The sequence below is a fragment of the Haliotis cracherodii genome, unplaced genomic scaffold (genome assembly GCF_022045235.1).
Source record: "Haliotis cracherodii isolate W230 unplaced genomic scaffold, xgHalCrac1.p SCAF_1, whole genome shotgun sequence".
Taxonomy (NCBI): Eukaryota; Metazoa; Mollusca; class Gastropoda; order Lepetellida; family Haliotidae; genus Haliotis; species Haliotis cracherodii.
This window is the reverse complement of record NW_027266264.1, coordinates 53,447,718-53,470,987: the sequence shown is the minus strand read 5'-3', so window position 1 is coordinate 53,470,987 and position 23,270 is coordinate 53,447,718. Positions and strand designations below refer to the sequence as shown.

Here is a 23,270-nt window from a genome sequence, read left to right as displayed (position 1 = left end):
TCTTCTCTTACAGCTGTTATACTGGTATTTGCATAGTTTTCCAAGTAATTGTTTACATGGATGACAGCAGCATTTTAAAATTATCCATATTTGGATTAGGGCAAACGTTTGTTGGTACATGTAGTTTCAGTTGTCTAATATCATTGTAACATTCATATTCTAAAGTTAAATGATAATAGTTCTCCATATTTGTTTCACATACAGTGCAAAACCGTAAACATTCATCAATATCAGTCCATCTACATTCGTTTACCTTTAATCTTAGAAGCCGGGTTCACAACATTTCTATGTATTATTTCTGCAGTAACATATGCATTTTCTGGTCCCGAGATACATTCAACTACTTATATAGGATGTACCTGGAACTAGTATGGATGGTACTATTCCATGATAGAACATATTTATCAAACCATTTTGAAAACTATTAATGGAATCAATGTCTGTCTGTATCAACATCGATCCTTGTTTCTCTAAATGCATTAAATTTGTTCATGAAGGCTACAAGCTATGTGCATTGCATATTTATGGGACTCAACAACATGAATTAGAGGGAGTAGATGCATCAACGTCATATAGGTAATATATTACGTGTTTAACACTTTCTAATAACATAATCATTAAATGGGTGAGTGAATGAATGAGTGGGGTTAATCTAACACTGCTTTGAACAGATATATTTGTGCTGTAAAATCACATCGTTTTAGCTACATAAGGAAGAAAATGAGAACGTAGCACATGTATGACGCTGATCAATAATCATTATCGGGAAGAATCTGGGATAAATAACAACGACTGCGGATCCTCATATCGCCAAGGGAAGCAAAACTACACAGCGAGTTGTTCTGCCCGTGGCTATCATTTTACATGTATGACGTAAATAATCTGAACTGTTTGAACATAACTCCGAATGGTTAAACAGACCTAATCTGTAAGCAAAAATAACAGTGAGTGAGTAAGTGATGTTTTACGCCGCCTTTAGCAATATTCCAGCAATATTATGTCGGGGAACACCACAAATGGGCTTCACACATTGTACCAATGTCGGGAATCGTATCCGGCTCTTCGGCGTGACGAGCGAACGCTTTACCCACTAGGCTACCCGACCGCCCCCCAAAATAACAACTTAAACCAGTGAGTAAAGGAAACTGTTTATCTTACCTTTACTTATGACGAGGCTCGTAAAGATACGGGGTAGAATAGGTCGTAAAAGGCGACTATGCTTGTCGTAAGAGGCGACTAACGGGATCGGTTGGTCAGGTTCGCTGACTTGGTTGATGCATGTCATCGATCCCAATTGCGTGGATCGATGTTCATGGTGTCAATCACTGGATTGACTGGTCCAGACTCGATTATTTACAGGCCGCCGTCATATAGCTGGAATATTGTTGAATGCGGCGTTAAACAAACAAACAACAATAAGGCGAAAGCAACCGATTTGATGCGAACATGAACTCCCTTGTTGGCGTTTTGCTAACTGGGATTACTGGTGCATTACTGGTGTGAGGCCCTATCCACTACAGTGGCAGTTAACGTATGTTCACTGTGAACAACAGGCAGGTGTATGAATATTGTTAAACGCCGCAATCAGTAAAATTCTAGCTAGATCACAATGGCCTGTAAATAATCGTGTCTGGACCAGGACAACCAATGACTGACACCTTGACGGAAACGTCATTGAAGCACCAATGTCGCACATTCAGAAACGTCACCGAATCTGACCGACCGAGCATCTTAATCGTCTCTGACAACAAGCATTGGAAACTGGGGTGTTTTTCCCAGAATCCCAACGGGGTAGGCACCAAACGTAAAATAATCGTTCTTTACATAAAATATTCTAATTACAGTAAACTACGGTTATAACGAACACGCTTATAACGAACTAGCGGATATAACGAACTAACTTTTTAGTCCCGACTATATGCTGTAGTTATGCTGTATATATGCTCATAACGAATTACGGTTATAACGAACTAAAATTATTAGTCCTTTTGAGTTCGTTATAACCGTAGTTTACTGTAGTTGCAGGCTTGCCAAAGTGTCTTCGATGGCAGGAGATCAATCAAATGTTATTTCAGAAGTAATGCGACAGCAGACATATAATAAAATGCGGTTGTATGATTTCCCCAGTCAGCTCAAAACCGACGTATCATGTAAAGGCATATATATTTGGGCAAAAAGGAAACAAACATCTGTAGTTTGTTTTGAGAAATTCCAATTCAAGTGAGCATTTACATCACATATGTACAAGTCCAAACTATAAAAGTGCCAGAATTTCGTTTAAACGTTTGGCATGCGTCAGTCATTCCTTTTCCCCTGAGAAAGAAAATATTTTCTCTGAAACAAGTGAGCTGCTCTGGACATACATTTGAGCAAACTATGTCACTGATTGACAATAATTTGAAAATAAAATCGGGAAATCAAATTGTCCCAGAAAATACTGGAAAACATAATTTTGCCACAGATTTGAAAATTATAGTTTGCTGGACACGATGGATGTACAATCAAAATTCATGACGTGACAAATATTATGCAGCCCCCCTTTCAGAGAAAAATGCCCCGAGGCGTGTCCGAAAAAATACCATGTCTCAAACAGAAATCACAGTGACCCCAAAACAGTCACTGTCTCGTCCCTGAGGCATTTGTGCCCTGGGAACATCATGGAAAATCATGCACACTGTAACGTGTCTGTCCAACCTCACGCCGACTTTACAATGCAGGAAACGGAATCAGGCTATTTTGCAGATGTGCATGAAACCTTGAGTGCTTTAAACACTGTTTACTCTAAGGTGGTGCTTATACACTATGAAAATAACATCAACGGGCAATGAGTACGAGACTGAAATGGCATCAAAAGTGTTTGCTTTTGCGATAATATTCCAACCAGGCCGGTCATGAAATAAAGACAGGGAATTCTAAAATCAATGTGGTTATGAAAAGGTTATACACAAGGGACAAATTTATGACCTAAAACATATGGACTGGCGCGACTTTGTGAAGGCACCAGGAAACAAGACCCGTAGAACTTAAAAGGTTTATTTGCTATGTCTGAGGTGGCATGGTCAACAAGACAAGAATAAAGTCTCGGGAAATGGCATTAACCTTTCATGACGTGCAAATGTCTTATGTAGTTGTGTGTCAATATCTCCTCTCAATGGAGCAATTGATCATCGAGAGAGTCCCATATAGCTGGAGACACACTTCACTTTGTCACAGTGGTGCCGCTGTAGGGGAAGTAGATGCAGGGGGTATTGCAGTGTAATGAGGGATGGTAAAACGCCAGCTATTTGCACAATACGTTTAAACCAAGAAGTGAAGAAGAGACAAAAGGGTATCGGATCTACAAATCATGACAACAGTAATATTGAGAGACAGATTGACATTGCGCAACCGACGCAAATTTTTATGACCTAGTTGGAAGTTCTCAGGTCCTCAATAGAGGTATTGCAGTGTAATGAGGGATGGTAAAACGCCAGCTATTTGCACAATACGTTTAAACCAAGAAGTGAAGAAGAGACAAAAGGACATCGGATCTACAAATCATGACAACAGTAATATTGAGAGACAGATTGACATTGCGCAACCGACGCAAATTTTTATGACCTAGTTGAAAGTTCTCAGGTCCTCAATAGAGGTATTGCAGTGTAATGAGGGATGGTAAAACGCCAGCTATTTGCACAATACGTTTAAACCAAGAAGTGAAGAAGAGACAAAAGGACATCGGATCTACAAATCATGACAACAGTAATATTGAGAGACAGATTGACATTGCGCAACCGACGCAAATTTTTATGACAAAGTTGAAAGTTCTCAGGTCCTCAATAGAGTAATGTTCTCCATATTTCATTTCGTAATTCCAATATTCCAAATTTCCAAAAAACATTGATAACTCTTTAAGTTCTGAGAGGAAAGCTCTTTAAATACTTCAGCCCTAATCATGCATAGGATTGAGGTAAGATAATTTTTCAATATCAGCTTCACGGCGGTATATGTATAAAGAACGACGATGTATACAAGAAACTGTTTTCGAGGATGGCATTTCAAATGTCAGACCTCTGTGTATGAAGTTCTCTTAATTTCGTGAATCACAGAAAACGAATTATGTATTATACAATATGGAATATTGATTACCTTGATTAACAATCATTAACAATAGACGACTTAGCAACGGCAGGTCATCCGTTTAATCCTATACTAAGATACTACATTCAACCGAAAACCTTTAACTACTAGAACTCTGATAATATCCAGAAGTCCGTTATTTACCGTACACTCAGCAATGTTCCAAAAAGTATAAATAATCGAGTCTGAGGAGACAATCCAGTGATTGATATTGTGAGCAACAATCCTCACAGTTAGGTATGATACGCAAGTCACAGAGCCTGACCACTCGATCCATTAAGTCGTCTCTCACGACCAACAGATTGCTGGGAATCAGATCTAACATGGAATCCCAAAGGGGAGTAGACGTTGGTAGTTTATAGAGATCCAAGACATATGGATTTTCAAAGCCTGCTTTCTTTAAGCAAATGGTTTCAATCCATCATCCTGCCACTTCATCAGTTAAAGTGTCAGTAAATATGTGAATGAAGAATACAATGTAAAACGATAAATGTATCAAAATATATTTTTGAATTAGTGAGTTCAACTTGGCTTAAGCTTAAACGAAGTTTTAACAGTCTTCCAGTTATATCAGCTTAATGTGGAAGGAAAGCGTGAAGTGATACAAGTATCAGACGTTTACCACTTTGGCGAAATCCACGAGCACGAGTATGCTGAAACCTACTCTTGAAATCCTGTGCACAATATTAACACATTGGTACATTACATCACTGGTAAACAAGAAGTTGGACACCAAGTAGGGAACCAAACTGGAGCTAAACTGTGAAAGCGGAATTGGGCAAAAGGCGTAATTGTACAGCACGATACATAAACATGTATCCACATTCTGAGTCTGTTCATCGCATGGTATCACGTCGGAACATTTTTTAAACATTACCATCCAAATGGCCCAGTACGTAGACAGTCTCAAGTGCCATATACTTTGCATTGTGATGGGAAAGCATTCCACTACACCTGACGGATGGGATGGTGTTTACTTAAAGCGACGCTTTTTTACTTAATAACTAAGCTGAACATCTTGCGCCCCTGATGCCTTGGCAAATTGCAAAGTGTTCAATCTGAGATCTGTTCGTGGTTGGATAAACACTGTAAACTGAAGCGCTGTGGACAGCATCGTGAACGTCTTTCAAAACTAAATAATGTGCCCGTATTTACAAAATGTTTACATTGTACGTAGAGGTAACATGGACTTCGAAATCATACTGCTAGCGTAGAACGCTTAGCACGTCGTTATCCACATGTACAACGGGAACGCAGTACTAAATACATGCAACGAGGCCATAGCGGTAAATGCACTGTGACGTGACTGGACAGCCAGGTCGGCGAGTGTTCACGCTTCCCTAATCCCAGCGCTGACTTAATGCGAATCCAAAGACGAGTAACGGCAAATTTGTACAGTGCCTATGCGTTAGATGTTGCCGCTGGCCGAGTTGGAATGCAACCGTCAATTTTATTTCAGTTTTATAGCCATATGGAACTTCAGGAAACAGACCAAACAGAGTTTTCAATTCATCTGCTCTTTGTACACGTAAACTTGCAACAAGGGTCCTGCCAATAAGTGTCAGTTTTGTAAATACGAATACCCATCAAATGACTGTTTGGGGATTTCAGTCACAATACAACATATTTTCGACAGGTACTGCCTAGCAACGCCAGTTTATGTCCCTTTTACGGCATTGAACTATTGCCCGTAGCTAGAAGCTGGGTCACACGCTAACAATTTCTATGTCATATATTTTCAATAGAAATTGTAAACTACACACGTCGTTTATGACTTTCCCAGGGCACATTCAGAACACACCGACAAGCAATTTATTGCAGCTGCTTATGTGCATAAGACTGAACGAAACATAAAATAGATATAAAATTCAGACAAATCGTATTCAGATGCACGTATACAATGTTACTTTAACTGCATTGGTATATGTTCCACGAATCTGGTCGTTCTTTTGTAGTAGGATTGAGTTGATCTTGTATGCATGACCTCGACGCTTTGGTGGAGACTTTTCAATCTCAACTTATCGCTTTTATTATATTTGTCATTCCTTCAGTTGAATCGCAACCAACCTAAGATTTACTTCTCAACTTCGCGGGCACATGAAACCCCTATCAGACAACGTATAAAAGATGTTAAAGAAACCATCGCCCGTCGAATGTGCGATCTCTATTGAGGTGGGAAGTTCATGATAGACTGAAGGTACACATATCTTCAGAATGTGTATAATGGGGACCAATTAGACGTAAGTGCTTCGTTGTGACACGCTGTGCCAATAATAGAACCACCAGAAAGGCAAGGGTCAACGTTTTGTCAATAGATGACATCTCCTACTCGGTATAATAGAACAGGCCCATGACCATCAAGATGTGGGTCAGACAGTCATGTCTTTCAATTCTACACACATGATCCCGACAGTGGGAGTCACTTGCATAAGCATCTGAGTTTCGCAACAAGTGGTGTGTCACGATTTATGGCAAGTCCGTTGAGCATGTGACTTAAGTTCCGGATCTTTCAAAATAATGGGGTTATATGTCGATAAGGTGACGAGGTATATTCCACGAAACGATCAGTCTCCAGCAAAGGGTTGAAATTGTTTTGTTACCGAATAAAAAACTAATATAAACGTGTCCGACAATACCCATTGTATAGTGGTTTACAGCGGCCACAAACAAATTAACATTATGATGACAGGTACTTTTGTGAAAGGTCGACACGGTACAGGTGAAATTAGATATTTATATGAGTCGGAATTTTGTTACAGCTTCCAAGTGTCTATCACATGTTGTGTATGTGCTACAGCTATTTCCCTCAACGAAATCAGTGAAGTTATTTCCCGGTACTACTAAAACTGTCTGGAATAGTCCATAGACGTCATTCGCTTACATTGTATATAACAATGGGATTATCTACAACATCCATACACTGTTCGCTAACATCCAGAGACACGACTTGTAGACATAAGTGCTTGCTTGTCTGGTGTTTAACGCCACACAAGGTAACATTCCAGCTACGTAACGGCGTTTTGTAAATAATCTGGACAAGGCAACCCAGTGATTGACATCATGAGCATCAATCTACGAATTTGGGACACGAAGACATACATCGATCAAGTCAGCTAGCCTGACCACCCGATCCCGCATGGGTCAACCCGGATCTTTACTGGTCGTTAACAAATGTGAATTAGTGAATGATGATGGTTGAAATTTGGGGATAAGACATTTAGGCAAGAAGTAGGCCCCTTTTGGGCACTAATTGTTCTTCCCTTCTTGCTGATTTCACTCTTTAGGCATATGAATCGGAATTTCTGCTCGGATTGGCAAGATGAAAACAAGGGATTTGGGTCAAGAAGTATTACTTAAATTTAGGTATATCGCTGATCTGATATGGTTAAACAATAGCCAAATCCCTCTCACTAATTTGCCCACCTGACCTAGAAAGGAATGAAACCTCTGAAATCGCTTCATCTCGTACTTAGATTCATACATAAAGATTCAGAGTGACAAACAAATTTCCACAAGGTTGTGTAACAGGACAGATGACTTCAACTTTCCAATGGTCAACTTTCCCTTCACGTCGAGCAATATCCAGATGCTCCAGCCGTTGGTGTCACAACTGTCAACTTTTGAAGTACTTCGAAGGTTTTCAAAGAGCGTCATTGTTTGATCAGGGTTACCTTCAAGGACTCGGTAGGTTTCAAAAGTTTTTTTATGGAGGAAGACATGTGACGGAAATATCCAAATTTGGTGCATCAGTGAAAAAATGACGACCGATGCAATTCCCTATTTTGACTTGTATCATTATGATCTGTTCCCGTGTTTGTTTTTTAGGTGAACAATTGATCTGTCTCCGCATGCGTTTGTGGCATGTCCCACCGGTAGGGCAGAATAAGCTCAATGACATCTTTTTCCTTTGATGGTGATTCATCAACACAGGTTTTAGCAGAGATTTCTTATGGTTATGGAAATGTTTTTTGCATCTTTTTACACCGATTTGGAAACATACTAGCAACTCCAATCGAGCTAACCCCGTAAGTACAAGGCAACTCCACTCCCCTGATGAACAGTTCCCAATGACATACTACCTTTACAACTGACTTTATAAAGCAAGAAACAAAACCACATGGTCTATATTAGACTAACATTTAGTCCATGAAATCTTTCATTACACAACACATTTCTCTCCCCTAAAATTTAAACAAATAACTTTCCTGATGCTGAAGTGGAATCGAGCTGGCTAGAGCGGACTAGATTGGTTTTGTTTTCATAAAATAAAAATATTCCAAAACATTGTGCAGTGCCGGGTCTATATAGCTATACGTTTGCGTTACGGGAATTCGAAAACACGTGGCATAACAGTTTCTCAATACATCTCGTTCACGCCTACTCTAATTGAAGAAGCCATAACTAATTAATGAAGACTTTAAGATAGGCAACTGCTAAAGTGTTTACGCTCTCTCCAACCCTTGTGGTAAACGCACAACATTATTCATTACGTGGGTGAGCGAGCTTAATGACAAGTAGACGCTCCCCCTGTGCAGCAAGTAGAGACAGGATGTTTACAGATTACACTGACAGCCGCTGTGAAGATGCTGAGAGAAGAGATGGTTCGAGGGAGTGCAATGGCGACTCTCCAGCTGAGACCAGCGTTATGTGAGATGTTCAGACCAGTGTGTGATGGGTATGACGCCACAATATTCCAGTATTATCATTACGTGTCCAGTGTTCTGGTCGTGGCATTTCAATTTCTTGGCAATATTTCAGCTATATGACGAAGGTCTGTAAATATTCAAGCCTGGACCAGGCAATCCGTTGATGGACATCAAGAGCATCGGTCCACTCAATTGGGATACGATAACATGCAGTCAACCAGGTAACCTGGCCTGACAATCCAATCCATTTCGTCGCCTCTTACAAGCATACATGTAGGTTTCTAGGGACCTATTTTTTCACCCGGAATCCCCCGTAGATTATCCATTGACACCATCAGAAGAGGTACAGTGCTGAGAAACCAAGGGTAATTGTCGTAGCGATACTGTGATTCAAACAAATCATCTAGGAATCCTGGTCAGCCATTAATACAGATCGTTACTGGGGGGGTTTTGTATTACGAAATCTCCGAAGGTTATAGTGCTGGCAAATCAAGGATCTTTAACAAAGCGAATCTTAGGATCCTGGGTAACTAAGGGAGCAAATACCGGCGCCGTAACCGCTGGACCATCCCTGCCGAACATATTCTATAAGATGCATAATATTTTCAAATATTCCTGTTGTGTGTCAGACATGCATTATATTTAATGCTAATGAAGATTCAGGGTCGCAAACGACAAAATAATACAACATCCATCTACATTAGATATCGTGATGATATGCAGAAGATGTATTTTGATGCACAGACAACGTCTATTTCACTGTCCGAGACACACCACAGTTCCACTGATATAGTTAATATTGATTTTGATGATTATATTGGGAAAACAGCATGACGTGTTAACTGTAACAGTTGTATTTCGCTAAGATCAGCAACTTTACAGCTAAACAGATTTCTTTGGGCGTAAAAAGCAAAATAGTGGTTAAAACTTATAGGAATGGATCACTAACATGACAAACAAGTAGCTAAACACCTAGCTAGGTGTATCTCCTGATTTTGTTGGTAATGGAGAAATCACGAGAATCTGTCAATTCTCCTTCGGGAATGAACCGAATCGAGTGATTTCTCTAACCGAAACCACGTAATATAATTTCTCTCTAGTTTTGCAAAGTGTCTAATAGATTTACGTGTTTAAATTTAGTTCAGAACTCCTGGCTCAGAATCAGCTGCAACAACAATGGTCATGTTCTAATGGTTTATTGTCCATGTAGGTTATGGGGGTTAAACTTAATGTCATGTCGGAAAAAGGATAATATCATAATTATGTTGATGTAATTACATGTATATCGAGTGACAACCACAATATCGCGTCCCCTTATACACAATTATGACATTGCCCAATTACATTAACTTTACCCCCACAACCTACATGGATATTCAAATTCTTTATTCATTACTATACAGGCCACAGGTCTTTTGTACAAAATGTATAACGTATTCATGACGACAGTCACAATGATAAAATACGTGTTCTTTCTTCTTTACTGTTTACAGATATTTAGCGATACTAATGATGCTTTGTGTTGTAGTAGTAGATAAAAGTACGTTAAACTTACAGACATTTGGGTGTAAATAACATTTGAAGTAATACAGATATGGCGTAGGTGAGTATGTGGAGCGCATACTAGCAGGAAATGAAACTCGTCTTCCACAAGGTCAAATTGACATAGTTTGCAAAATATTTCTTTTCGAGGGATGATAAGTCTTCTACTAGTTTTTTTTCCCTGCCAGTGTGAACTGCATCTAACCCTTGACTTACATGAACGGAATCCCCTCACGGTTAGACAGTACAAATATTCTTCACTCTTCTTAATTTAAAATGAGAACAGAAGGACATTATCACATAAACTTCTGCGCACTCGAGTGATGGCGTAATCCTGTATGAGTGACCCTGGATTTTGTGTATACGTAGACGTGAATTGCTGGTGTCACTCGATATGTATACATCAGCATAATTATGACATGACCCTATCGCCGACATGACATTAAGTGTAACCCCGTTATCCTACATTGATATTAAACCAATATGATGACATCAGGCCATTGTTGGTGCAGTTGATTCTCAGCCAGGAATTCACTGCCATCCTGAACTAAATTTAAACACTGGCATGAGAACGAGTTTATTTACTTTAACTTTATCTTTCAATTTATTAAAATGATTGAAGAAATATAGCCTTATGACAGTTGTAGCTGATAATGGCTTTTCGCAACTCGACCCTTGTAACATCGCCAGACATAACTAAATGAATATCCTCTGCAAATCCAAATCGAGTTCAAAAGTAATTTACAACCATTAGGCAAAGAAACACAACTTGTCGTGACGTAAACACCTATGGATCTACAGTACCTATCGACACTTGTGTAATTGTGAGGTAGGAGATATATCGAATAAAGACCGTATGTGACAAAACTATACAAACGTCAATAATGAAAGTACATTGCTATTGAAGGTCTATAGTTTTGTCACTAAAACTATTCTCAAAATACCTACTGTAATTGATTCTGTCTGTTACCAGTGAAGATAATCGAACACGGTTTTTTTACAGTCTATTGAAATCGTCACGCGTTTATTGAAATCTCACGACTGGAGCAATTATGTTACATCTTCTCTTTAAGTACAATTTATCTGGGGTGTACATTGAATGACACATGTAATCACACGTTCATATTAGGATATCGAACACAGGAGTGGAGTATAAGTGAAATGGGGTGACGAAAAAAGTCGCTTAAGAATGTGAGTGACCATAAGTGAGTGAGTGGGTTGAACGCCGCTTGTAACAGTATTCCAGAGATATCACGACGTGTCAGTTCAATTGGGAGGAATGACCGAACTGATGCAGGGATCAGACGTTGGCCACTTCGGTGAACCCCATGAGCACGGGTATGGTGCTGACAAACCTAGAAACGTTCGTGGCAAACAGGTATTCGAAAGTCAGCATGCTAGATCCTGCTCTTAACAAAATTCCAATAATATCGCAACTGGGGGCACCAGAACATAAATATAAAGTAAGTGATTCCGTGGCATTCGCTAAGAAAGCATTTCTTTATTATTGCGCGCATGTGTCATGGACTCGCTCCCCTATCGATGAATGTTATGTGCGAAAATACGACAAACCAATCAGAATGCGCGCATGACTTCAAGATCATCGACAAAGAATCCCTCAGAAATAATTTTTGATTTTACATATGTTTTGCATCTAAAATATTCCAAATACACAGTTAAATGTGTTCAATCATACTTTATAATTCCGCATGTCCCGGTGTGCTTTAAATTCCATGTGAAATATATATGATATATGGGGAAATACATGCAAACAATTACGCAACGAGTTGACAAGTGTTTTAGGTATGCCCGTTTGCGCTAAGACGGAACCCAGTCACTAAATGGACATGCAATGTACGTCTCAACATTGACATAACATATGATGGTTTATCCTGGTTATATATAGTAACACTGACTGTGTACCCACGTGGACATGAAATAATGAAATTGGTAATCGGATAAGAAGGAAAAATATGCATGTTGATAAAACTAACATTTCATAGTATATGCAGCTCAAATTAACAAACACTAATAACTAAGTGACGAGAAAGGGACAAATAGACATCCTTAGGACAGCCGGGGTTTACAACAAATATTGGGGAATTCGGGTCGTCTAGGTAATATACAGGTAAATCCCTTGACATTAGTGAAACACCAGATTGTAGTATGCATTACCCTAAGGATCTCACAAACGTATTATTTGGAACTTGGAAGAATGTCCGTGCATATTTCGCCAGCTATAATGTATGTTCATGGTCTTTTTCTTCATTGGGTTCTTAGTCCCTATTTTATCCATGACCTTGCTTTGTCTGTATTGCGATCATGCCTAGGGTCTGCTGATACCATACTGTTGGGGGTTATAAGCGCTGGTTTTGATGTATAAGGAGTCAATGATAGACACCGACACATTTGATTGTTTCCCAACTTTAAATGGCTGCTAAGTCATTTTTGTGGTGGTTTTGATTTATGTAAGTGATATTGTTGAATGTATATTTCCAAGAGCTTTCCATGTATCTATAACACATGGTATGGTTTCCAAAAGTGGTCACGTGACCAGCCCCAATACATTATGGTAGGAAATTTCTTTTGAACCCGGTTTGGATTTACAGAAGATAATCATTAAATTATGTCTGGCGACGTTACCAGGGTCCAGTTGCGAAAAGCCACTTTCAGCTACAACTATCGTCAACGCTATATATCAACTTAACTTAAGGTAAGTAAACTAATGTCATTCCAGAACTCTGTTAGCTCTTACCACGCACGAAAACTACTGATGTATCTTAACGTGGTTTTACAGATGTGGATCTATTTGAAAAATAATGGCAGCAATCCGTGGTATCAAGATATACTTGATATCAAAGCCAGAGTAGACATTCACCCAATGGTTGCGTGATGACTCGTCAGTTGCTGTTGGTAGAGAGGAACACTATCCACTTCCGTCGAGATGCTCTCTTCTCCCGCATCCTATTTCCCCTCAACCTTCCCACCTAACAAGGAACGCACACAATGGCCCACTCGGAAATGTCAAGGTAAAGATGTGTATAAACAAAGAGTTGATGCCAACCATATTTATTTATATTGATCCGGAGGAATCGAATAACAGTTTGCGGGGAGGCAGACAACGAGGATGTACTCCAATTTAGACAAATCTTCAATGGGTTTCGATCTATTATAACATGAGCTTGTAACTTATTCCAGCAAATACTTTATCTGGCGTCCTGCATATTTGCGTGCTGTCTTGCAATTGAAACGTCTAAACACAACAGTCCCATGTCGCAAGGTATTTGGTTCTTTATATAGGCATGACGGTTGAAATAAGGAGGTCTAGTCCTTAATTGCAGACACTTGGCAAACAATACATTACAATGCATGTTTATATTGGTGCCTATGAAAACAGGTCCCAGAACAGTTGTCTGTTCTTAAAGATAATTGCTTTAAACAGTCAATCAAAAACCACTTACTTAAACTCATTTTGTAATCATTAATAACCTTACCTTGATTGAAAATGACAGCTGACCTTAATCATATTTCTATAAAACCGTTTTTTCAATAAACAACTCCGCTACAATAAATTATACTTCAGGTAATTATTATGTGATATCATACTTACTTGTACCAAACAAGCAGTTATCTCAAATGGCCTTGAGTTAACCGAAAGAAATTACATCCTACCTGGTACCCATTTACTTCTACGAAAATCGTTTGGCTTTCCTGTGTTACAAATAACATGTCTGACATGGCAATATAATTCACAAAAACAAACATTTCCATAATGATAAGAATCGCTACTAAAATCCGAGTCCGTTGAACGTGCCGACAAAGTGGTGACGAGTCCCTTTTAATAAGTTATGATAACAGGTGTTCGCGAAAAGGTGAGCGTATCCTACCCCACCGTGGCACCCGTTACAAACACATGCAAAGGCAAACAACTTGTTCACCTAAACAAAGAACACGGGAACATATTATACAAGTCAAAATAGGGACTTGTATCGGACATAAATCTGTCACTAATGCGTCAAATTTGATAATGACCTCCACGTGTCCTTTTTCAGAATTCTATTAAGGCCTTGGATGTTGTAACCCTAATCAAACAACTTTTGCCTTTGAAATCTTCGCAGAAAGAGAATGCTCGATTGTATGACAAAAGGTTTAAAAGTTATTAAAAGGTATTTAAAGTTACACAGTATATTGTTTCATGAGATTACAATAGGATTTGAAACATTAGATGACTGTGGTTGCATCTTTCTGAAAGGCATGAAGTCCAAGTATCATTGATAATGTATACTCATGCAATACACAAGTCTAGAAAAACTAGAAAACTTGATGAACCCTCTAGCGTAATCTAATAACTGTCTGGTAGTATTTTGGGTTGATATGCGTCCTTCTGGATTGTAATTAGGCTCGTTCCTTGCCCTCAATTCTAAGTATAGCTTATTATGTCTCTTGGTGCTTAATGTCCCATCTGCTCTTTGGAAGAAATGGAAACTCATAAAAACGAACTGCATGACACTGGTGATATCGCCATGGTATCAATATTGCGTGCATTGCTGGTTATAACTGACTGGCCTGGCTGGTTAGACTTTATGTTCAAACAGGAAATATAAGGCACGGAATTTGAAATAAAACATATGATACTTAAATTTTATGAACGGCCGACACATTCCCATAAACTTTATGATTCACAGAACGAGCATTTCTAATCAAGATTTTAGGCCATTATATTTTTGTTGTTGGTAATCTAAATCCGCTTAAAACGACAACATTTCTCAGTATCAGTTACTGACAGATGAAGCTTTGGTACGCCAGCGACCTATGATTGTGGGTTCGACTCCCGGTTCGCCCCGATTATGTTTCTAGGTTTGTCAGCACCATACGCGTGCTTGTGGGTTTCACCGAAGTGGTAAACGTCTGAGACCTGCATCACTTCGGACTTTCCTCCCACATTAAGCTGACACGCCGTGACATAACTGGAATACTGTTAAAAGCGGCGTTGAACTCCACTCACTCACTCACTCACTCACTCAGCGACAATCAAACGAACATTGTCATGTATTGGCGATCCATCAAACGCATAATTAGCTTATGTTTTAATGCCTTCCTGCAGAGACGTAAACATAGTGAGTTCATTATAGACATGTCCAATTAGAACTAGGTTTGCCCAAAACGTCGATGGTTATAATTATAACGTCAAGACCATCCTGCTGTTTCTTGTCATTTAACATGAGCATCGACATTCATTTGTCAAATCAATGGTTCTGTAAAAATTTCACTTTGAAGAATCTGAAAATAGAACTGATAGAAATAGACTCCCTGGCATCCATCCAACCTTTGGCTGCCTTATACCCATTGAAAATAATTGTTCACTACAATAGAATATGTCACTAAGGAAGTTCTGCAGGAAGAAAGGCAACATGTTTCAAAGTAAATATTTGGTCTGTTACGTCTGTACAATTCAGGTGTTCGCAAGTACGTTTCCTAACTCTTGTTGTCATTATTGTAACTCTAGGTTGATTTGTGAATGCACAATACTGGTTCGTAAATTTCCAATTTGTATGGACATATGGAACTTTTCTTAATATAAGTAGTCTCCCTTGAGGTTCTTAAACTAATAAAGTGCAATCGAACATGCATTAGGTCAATAGCACTGAATATAAAATGTCTTATTCAGAATTAATTGCTCTCCATTCAAATGTATTTGAAATTGATCGTGGGTTATTGAAATGCATGTTGAGCCGTCTTAAATTGAAATGCAAATAGGGCTTTTCAAGAAGTATGGTAAGTAATGTCAGAGAGAGTCAGAAGCTGGATAGGACGATGTCAGATATAGCCAGAGACGTTCGATAGCACGATTTCAGATATAGCCATAAAAGTTGGATAAAATGATATCAGATTAGCCAGAAGTTGGATAGAACGACGTCAGATATAGTCAGACGTTCGACTGGACGATTTCAGATACCTAAAGCCAGAAGATGGATAGAACGATGCAAAATGTACCTAAGGCTGGATATAACTTACGATTAAATTCTTGTATCCCAACAGCGATCATTAAACGATCGTTTTCGTCCAGGCGAGTAGCGAATTTCGTTCACGAGGAGATGTCAAGTTAGCTTAACCTGACGTTTACTGAAAATCTATACGTGATCATATTACGAATGAATTCTCTTTTCAATTATATGAATAAACCCATATTCATAAATGTGACAAATGTCTCTTTTCACAATCTGGTCAGTGATTCGTAATGATCTACATTGTACATAGCTATCGACAAAACGTCACTTTCAACACGGTAAGATGAACAATTATTGATATTATGTAGTAATGTAGTAAAGTTTGCCTTTTCGTTCATTATGATATGATCCATTACAGAAAGGGATAACCACATCGCGAATAAGAAAAATGACGTTCTGAGTTTGTCGTATTAACTGTACAGTGGCAAACGTCTAAGACCTGCATCACTTCGAGTTTCTTCCAGTATACTATGATTACATATATATAATCTCACCCTCGTGTCTTTTGATATCAAAATGTCTGCACGAGTCGACTTGATGAGGAGTTTTAAACTTTTATTAACCAGTTCTTCCAATTGTTTCACTTTGTAAACAGCAATAATCAGTGTATTAAGTGTTAAAAGTTTTGCTAAACAGCTTCAGTAACAGAGAGATTAGTGATGTCATTTGACTGTGACGTCATGGTAACCGATGACGTTACAATGAACTGCAAAGCACTGTGGTGTAATTTCATGGAAGCGATATTTCCGAACAGAGATCGGTTGATCTCACCCAAGCGATATTCGTTGTGCAGACCAGTTTGGGATGGTAAAACTGAAATACTATTGCGGCGTTAACCCAACTCATTCACTTTTGACATACTCAGTGCATGCTGCAACTGTGAAAGTTACGTTGGTCCAAGGGGACATGCCGCACCCTCAGTTTCATTATGAACAGAGAACACAGAACATACTATGTAGAGTAAACCTACACCAAGACTCTTATATGTGACATCTTTGATGACATACAGTTTTGCATAAAACTGTAACAGAGTTTGGCTCGTTATTTACCAACTATTAAGGAATAGAAATGGAAGTAAAGGAGCGAAAATATTGAATCATAACTGGCAATATTTCACCCATATCGTAATGAGCCAACAAATATAATATCCCATGAAACAACACAAGTACATATAGCGAGTGCGTAGATTGAACGCTGTCTGAAGCAATGGTTCGGCGAGGGGACACCAGAAATCGCATATTATTACCATGATAGGAATCGAACCCGGGCTTCGGCGTAATGAGCCAACGCTTTAACCACCAGGCTACCTTACCTCCCCTGAGCATTAAGATGGGAATGAAGGAATACCGATATATAGTATAGAAGTTATTGTAAACAAGGTAATATGCTGGAACAATAGAGATATACTACTCCTGTATTGAAGTTTGTGAGTGAGTCGGGTTTACCTTGTACTCATTAGAAATATCTCAAGTACATCTCGTTACAGCCATAAAACAAAATAAATAGAAAGAGAATAGTGGGAAAAAATATGTAGAGCCTAGAAATATAATTGTGTAAAGAAAATATATCATAAAGTATATCTTGACGATATTTTGGAAATTTGAAGAAATTACATATAACGGAAGATTGTTGCATAGATAAGATATGAATATAGGATAATATATATAGTAAAGAAATGAAGTTATTTAAAGAAAAGTATAGCATAGGAAGAAATATTCTGGCAGAGACAATAATGATTATATTGAAGAAAAATTTGAAGATATTTGAGAAAGATTTCCGTGGATGCATGAATAAGATATTAATATTGAGACATTGTGAACTTCAAAAGAATAATGAAGTGCAATCTACCTTAAGTGTCTACTCCCTGCTCTCTGCAGCTCAGCGATTAAGCATCCATAGCCAACGTGTGTTAACACTTCTCTGAACAGCCCATCACCTCATTCCATTATGCTGTCACCTTGCGCATCCTGCTATGTCCTGTTGTAACAGAAAAAAAGGTTCACGTAGTCAAGCATGACTATATCGTGCGCACGGTATTGTTTGCCGATAAATATAGCGTCCCTGTTTGTGACATATGTTATGAATCATTCATATAAATTCAAAAACGAAATTGATTTGACTGTGACAGAAAATAGAAGTTAATACTTTCATCTAGTCTGTGTGTGCCAGCCGACTGCTGTACCGTGCGATGGGGACACAAGGTGTGAGTAGGGTTTAACGCCGCTATGAACAGTATTCCAGTTATATCCCGTCGTGTCAGCTTATTGTGGGAGGAGAGACCCAAGTGATGCAGGTCTCAGACGTCTACCAATTTCTTGAAATCCACTAACACGGGCATGTTGCTGATAAACTAGAAACAACATCGGGGCGAACCGGGATTCGAACCCACAATCATAGGTTTCTTGCGTGCCCAAGGGACGCGACTCTGCACAGCGAGTTGCGGAGCCTTATATCACTGGGGCACAGGTGCCCCCTGACACTTGACACATAAAGTACACAGTCGTTGATTTATTACATAATATTAGTTTTGCTTTATGTATGAATGCAACATGTTCACATTCTATATATGAATGACAATGAATAGTCCGGATTGATGAAAATCGGGATCGGGACATATATAGACGTTCCATAGAGAAACGTCCGAAATGAGAGGTTTCTGGATTCACAAGGTTCATATTAACATTTTACACTGTGAATAAAATAAGACCGACCTTCTCTTTATGAAAAAAATAAAGAAGGTAAACACCTTCACTCTCCTTAAACACAAGCTGTTACCTAAGTCTGTAAACAAACTTGTTGCTGAAAACAAACTGAGCCAGGAATGAAAACCCTAGCAGCATGTGTAAGTTAAACTATTCTCAGATCCCGTTATTATTGTATTTGGAAACTCTCCACTTATTTGTTTATATCAACAAAGATAACAACATAGAGTTAGCGACGCCTTTATTATTAGATAAACATAATAAAAACTGAAATTTCCTTCTAAATTTCTATCAGATTGAGGCTGGTTTCTATATATGAATCATCTTTATTTGGATAAACTAACAGATGGGCGTTATGAGTATACATCGCCAAACTGTTATTACATTGCTCAGTTCATCTGGTACGCAAGTTCACATCTTCAAAAGTCCCAAATTAAGTCACCAAAATCGATTTTGATATATCGCTTGATCAGAATCTATATTTCCTCTGAAAACACTTGACATACTGTTCCCATTCTTTTAATCAAATCGTGTTGGGCGTGACATTGATACAATCGTTTAATGACAGTTACTGTGCAACCTGTTGCGGATGCACACATTAACTAGAACATTGTGTGTGTGAGCCGGGGAAGTGATTGCTGATTGATATACTGTATAGACAATCGAGATGTAATGTGCCTTGTGTTATTATGTATGTCATCCGATCGGAATGGATACAGTTGTATTGAAACTACCATCATGTTAGTGATTCAATTTTCATATACTAAAGTGCCTGACAAAAGAAAGTACCCACCATGTTTAATTGTGGATAAAATAAATCAAACAAGAAATGGCAATTCGGTGGTGATATATATGATGGATATCAAGGTTGTGTTTGAGACCTCAAGTTACTGTTTCGGTGACTGTTTTCAGGCCATTAACGTTTTGGTAACATTTCTAAATGGTCAAGTCCAATTTTCAAGTGTAAAGTTATATTCTACCGGCAGTTTAGTGTTATTGAATGACATGGCTAAAAATTGCCGACGATCATAGACTATGTTGTAAAAAGACAAAACGTTGAGTATATATTCCACCACTGACAATATATCGCGGGGAGGTATCATCCTACTGCGATCCATTCATTGTAAGATCACCTGGCTTCAGAGCTGAATGTAGTAAGGAAAATCAATAATGAGTATAGCTGTGTATTTACTTAATATGCACTTGAGCAAATACACCACCGGTAATATAAGGCGATGCGGAATGTCACTGCGATCCTCTTTTAACGCTTCACGTAACTTCACGAACTTGATAATTATTACTGGACGTATATGTGTGCATGTTTGACTTCTTAGGAACCCATCTTTTAATATTCACGGGGTTGGGGTGGGGCCTGTTAGAGACAGGATATGTAACAATTGCTGCCCCAAAACACACGATATCTGGTGAGGAAATGGGTTGTCAAAATTTTCCTTTTTTTCCTGTTTTGTTTACATATCATTATTAAGACAAACAGCATGTGCAGAGAACAATTTAAACATCCCCGCTTGTGTATATATAAGTCTGACTTTCAGTCCCAGAAATATAGTTATCTTATTTAAAATAATATATATATCTACAAAATAAAAAGATCCAAATGGAGCCCAGAACAATCCTAAATTTCATGTCCCGGAGCTGAGGCAATCTAGACTTGCCACATTCTAGAATTGAATTGGTCTCCTTTATAAATTTACCGGTGGTCTGGGAGACAGACTAGTGTACATTTGTAAAAAGTTTTCCTCTACTCGTGCACTTCGTGGTTATATATGGACTTTCATTGCTCATAAGCAAGAGAATCTCTACATTTGTACTCAGCAGATGTAAATCAAAATTTACATATCGTTTTTCGTTTCTACAATATAAGTAATTGTGCAACCGTGGAGCTGGATTTCTGGTCCATCACTTGTCTGATTCTTTACTTGACGCCTGGCAGGAGTACTGCCGTGCGGTGTCAAGCACTAAACACATACTTTCTTATGCAAATTGTTTGAGTGGCGGGTGCTACCGGTAGGCAAGACATGGTTACCCTTTCGGCAAACACATAGTGACATAACTGATTTTCTTCACTGTTTTCCCCATTACGCCCAATGGAATCTGTTTTGTTGGATAATCAAGACTGGTTATTTTCTGAGAGGTGACAAACTGGTGTTGTAGAAACTATCCTCTGCTCTTGCACTACGTGGCCTTACATGGACCCATATGTCAGAGGTGATTCTTGCAGTCCTCTTGGCTTTCTATCCTCTACTTTTGCACTGCTTGGCGTTTTAGTTTGAGCTTGCATTATCATTATAGATGTTACATATATGGAGATATAGTTATAGAGACTCTCACCCGAGTCCAAGTGTCTTTTGATAACAAATCTATCACGACGAGTTGATAAAATTCAGACGCTTGCCGAGGTGTTTTTCCACTTTTATCAAAGAGTGTTGATATATTTTATATCAAAAGGCACTCGGGTGAGATTTGATTTATCATCCATCATCATTTCTTTCATTTTTTTCAGTTTGTAGACAGTAATAAGCAGTATCTTAAGTGTAAATAGTACTGCTAACAGCTTCAGTAGCAGAGCCATTAGTGATGTCATTTGATTGTGACGCCACAATGGTCTGCAAATTTCATAGTGGGAGCCAGTTTCGGATGACAAGGGGGAATGTTTCCTGTCCAGTAGGTGGGTTGGTCAGTAAGTGAATTGCTTGATGCTTACATCTGGTTTAGGAACTCATCACTACTAGATCGATGGGGTCGCGTATAATCATCCTGGAGCAAACGATGTCTCAGTACACGCTGCAGTAATGACACACCTAGTCTCGTAAATGATGATCTTTACATTTGCTTGTCACGTACGTTTATCCGCCCTAAACAGAGGTTTTGCTACATGTACCATGTTCAATATTGCCTGCACTTATACATGTAACTAGCATCCGACTTCTTGGTATAAGCAATATTGAAAAGTTTAACAGAACATGAGACTTAATGTTTGCTGCTCCTTGTGCATGTCAGAGGAAACCAAAAACAGACAAGGTATTTATTCCATTTCTTTACAGAATAATGGTTTTCTTTTGATTTCACACCTCGGGGACAACCTATTGAGATATCTGTATATCATATACACGCTACCGAGACGTTGATATTCAAATTAGGGCGAGATCGGGCTCTGTTAGGGATAAACATATATACACGTTTAACTGTCAGGTACAAACGATTGGAATCAACTTTTCTGAGGATGATCATCACCCCGAGATTCATCCCCCTTTGAGTTTGTACTCACCAACTTGAGTCCTCTACGCAACGCATTGTCATTTCCCTAAATCGTGACTAGGCATCGCCTGTGAACGTTACACGCCTGATTGACGGCGGTTTAGAGAAGCGGGTATTCATGTGCCTGTTAATGTGTATCCGGGTCTATAAAGCTGATCAGAATTACGAAATCCGGGTTATAGCATTTTGAAGGAGATGTGATTTTATGGCTAAATAAGCATAATTCACACGGTTGCAAAGCGAAGAACTTACATAAAACACCCTTCTCTTTGAAAACTGTCAAGCATTGCCTCAGAATGAATTGAAATAATTTGAACACATTCTAGCTTAAGGCATACCTACATTACCCACACCTCATATGTCACACATACAAAATGTGTTTGCGTTTTTGTAAATCATGGTACAGATTCTTTTAAATCCCACGATTCAACTACCTAGATTCTTCACGACAAAGGCCCTTTCTTCATTTACCTCGTTTACTTTTTCTTTGTGGACTGAATGTCTTTTCATACATTTTGAAATTTATTATCGAAGACACGTCGCTGTATGAGCATACACAGACAGAGGAAATTAGATTGATCGTCAGGGCTGAAAGAGCACGTTCCTGGACCATAAAATAATCTAGAATAGTTGGACATTCGTTATCATCGTGCTTAAAAAGGTCTTGCGAATATTTCCATTACATTTCACGAAGCTGTAAACTACGCCGTCATACACATTCCACGTTATTACCTTAACGCATCAGCACATGACACCGAAACAAGAGAAATCAATGTTTCGTTTGATTGAAATGAAAATGCCGTTTCACCAATGATAAAAGAACCAGTTTGACTTCAACGGAATATATTGTCCCAGTTAAACTCCTAACGAATTGTGAGCCCCGAAATAGAAGACATTTCAATCCCAATCTGCAGCTCTGGTCTCAGAGTCTATTCTTGTCCGTGTCCGTAGCTAAGAACTTTTCTGACTTTTATCTG

General features: G+C 38.7%; 1 protein-coding gene across 1 annotated transcript in view; it reads right to left on the bottom strand.

The window, feature by feature from the left end:
• The window catches only part of LOC139479401 (growth hormone secretagogue receptor type 1-like), a 69,729-nt gene that overhangs the window by 27,785 nt on the left and 18,674 nt on the right, over positions 1-23,270 (bottom strand). The window contains exon 2 of the mRNA XM_071262258.1: positions 18,164-18,292. The gene's annotated coding sequence lies outside the window, so the exon portion shown is untranslated. The remainder of the gene's footprint in view (positions 1-18,163; positions 18,293-23,270) is intronic.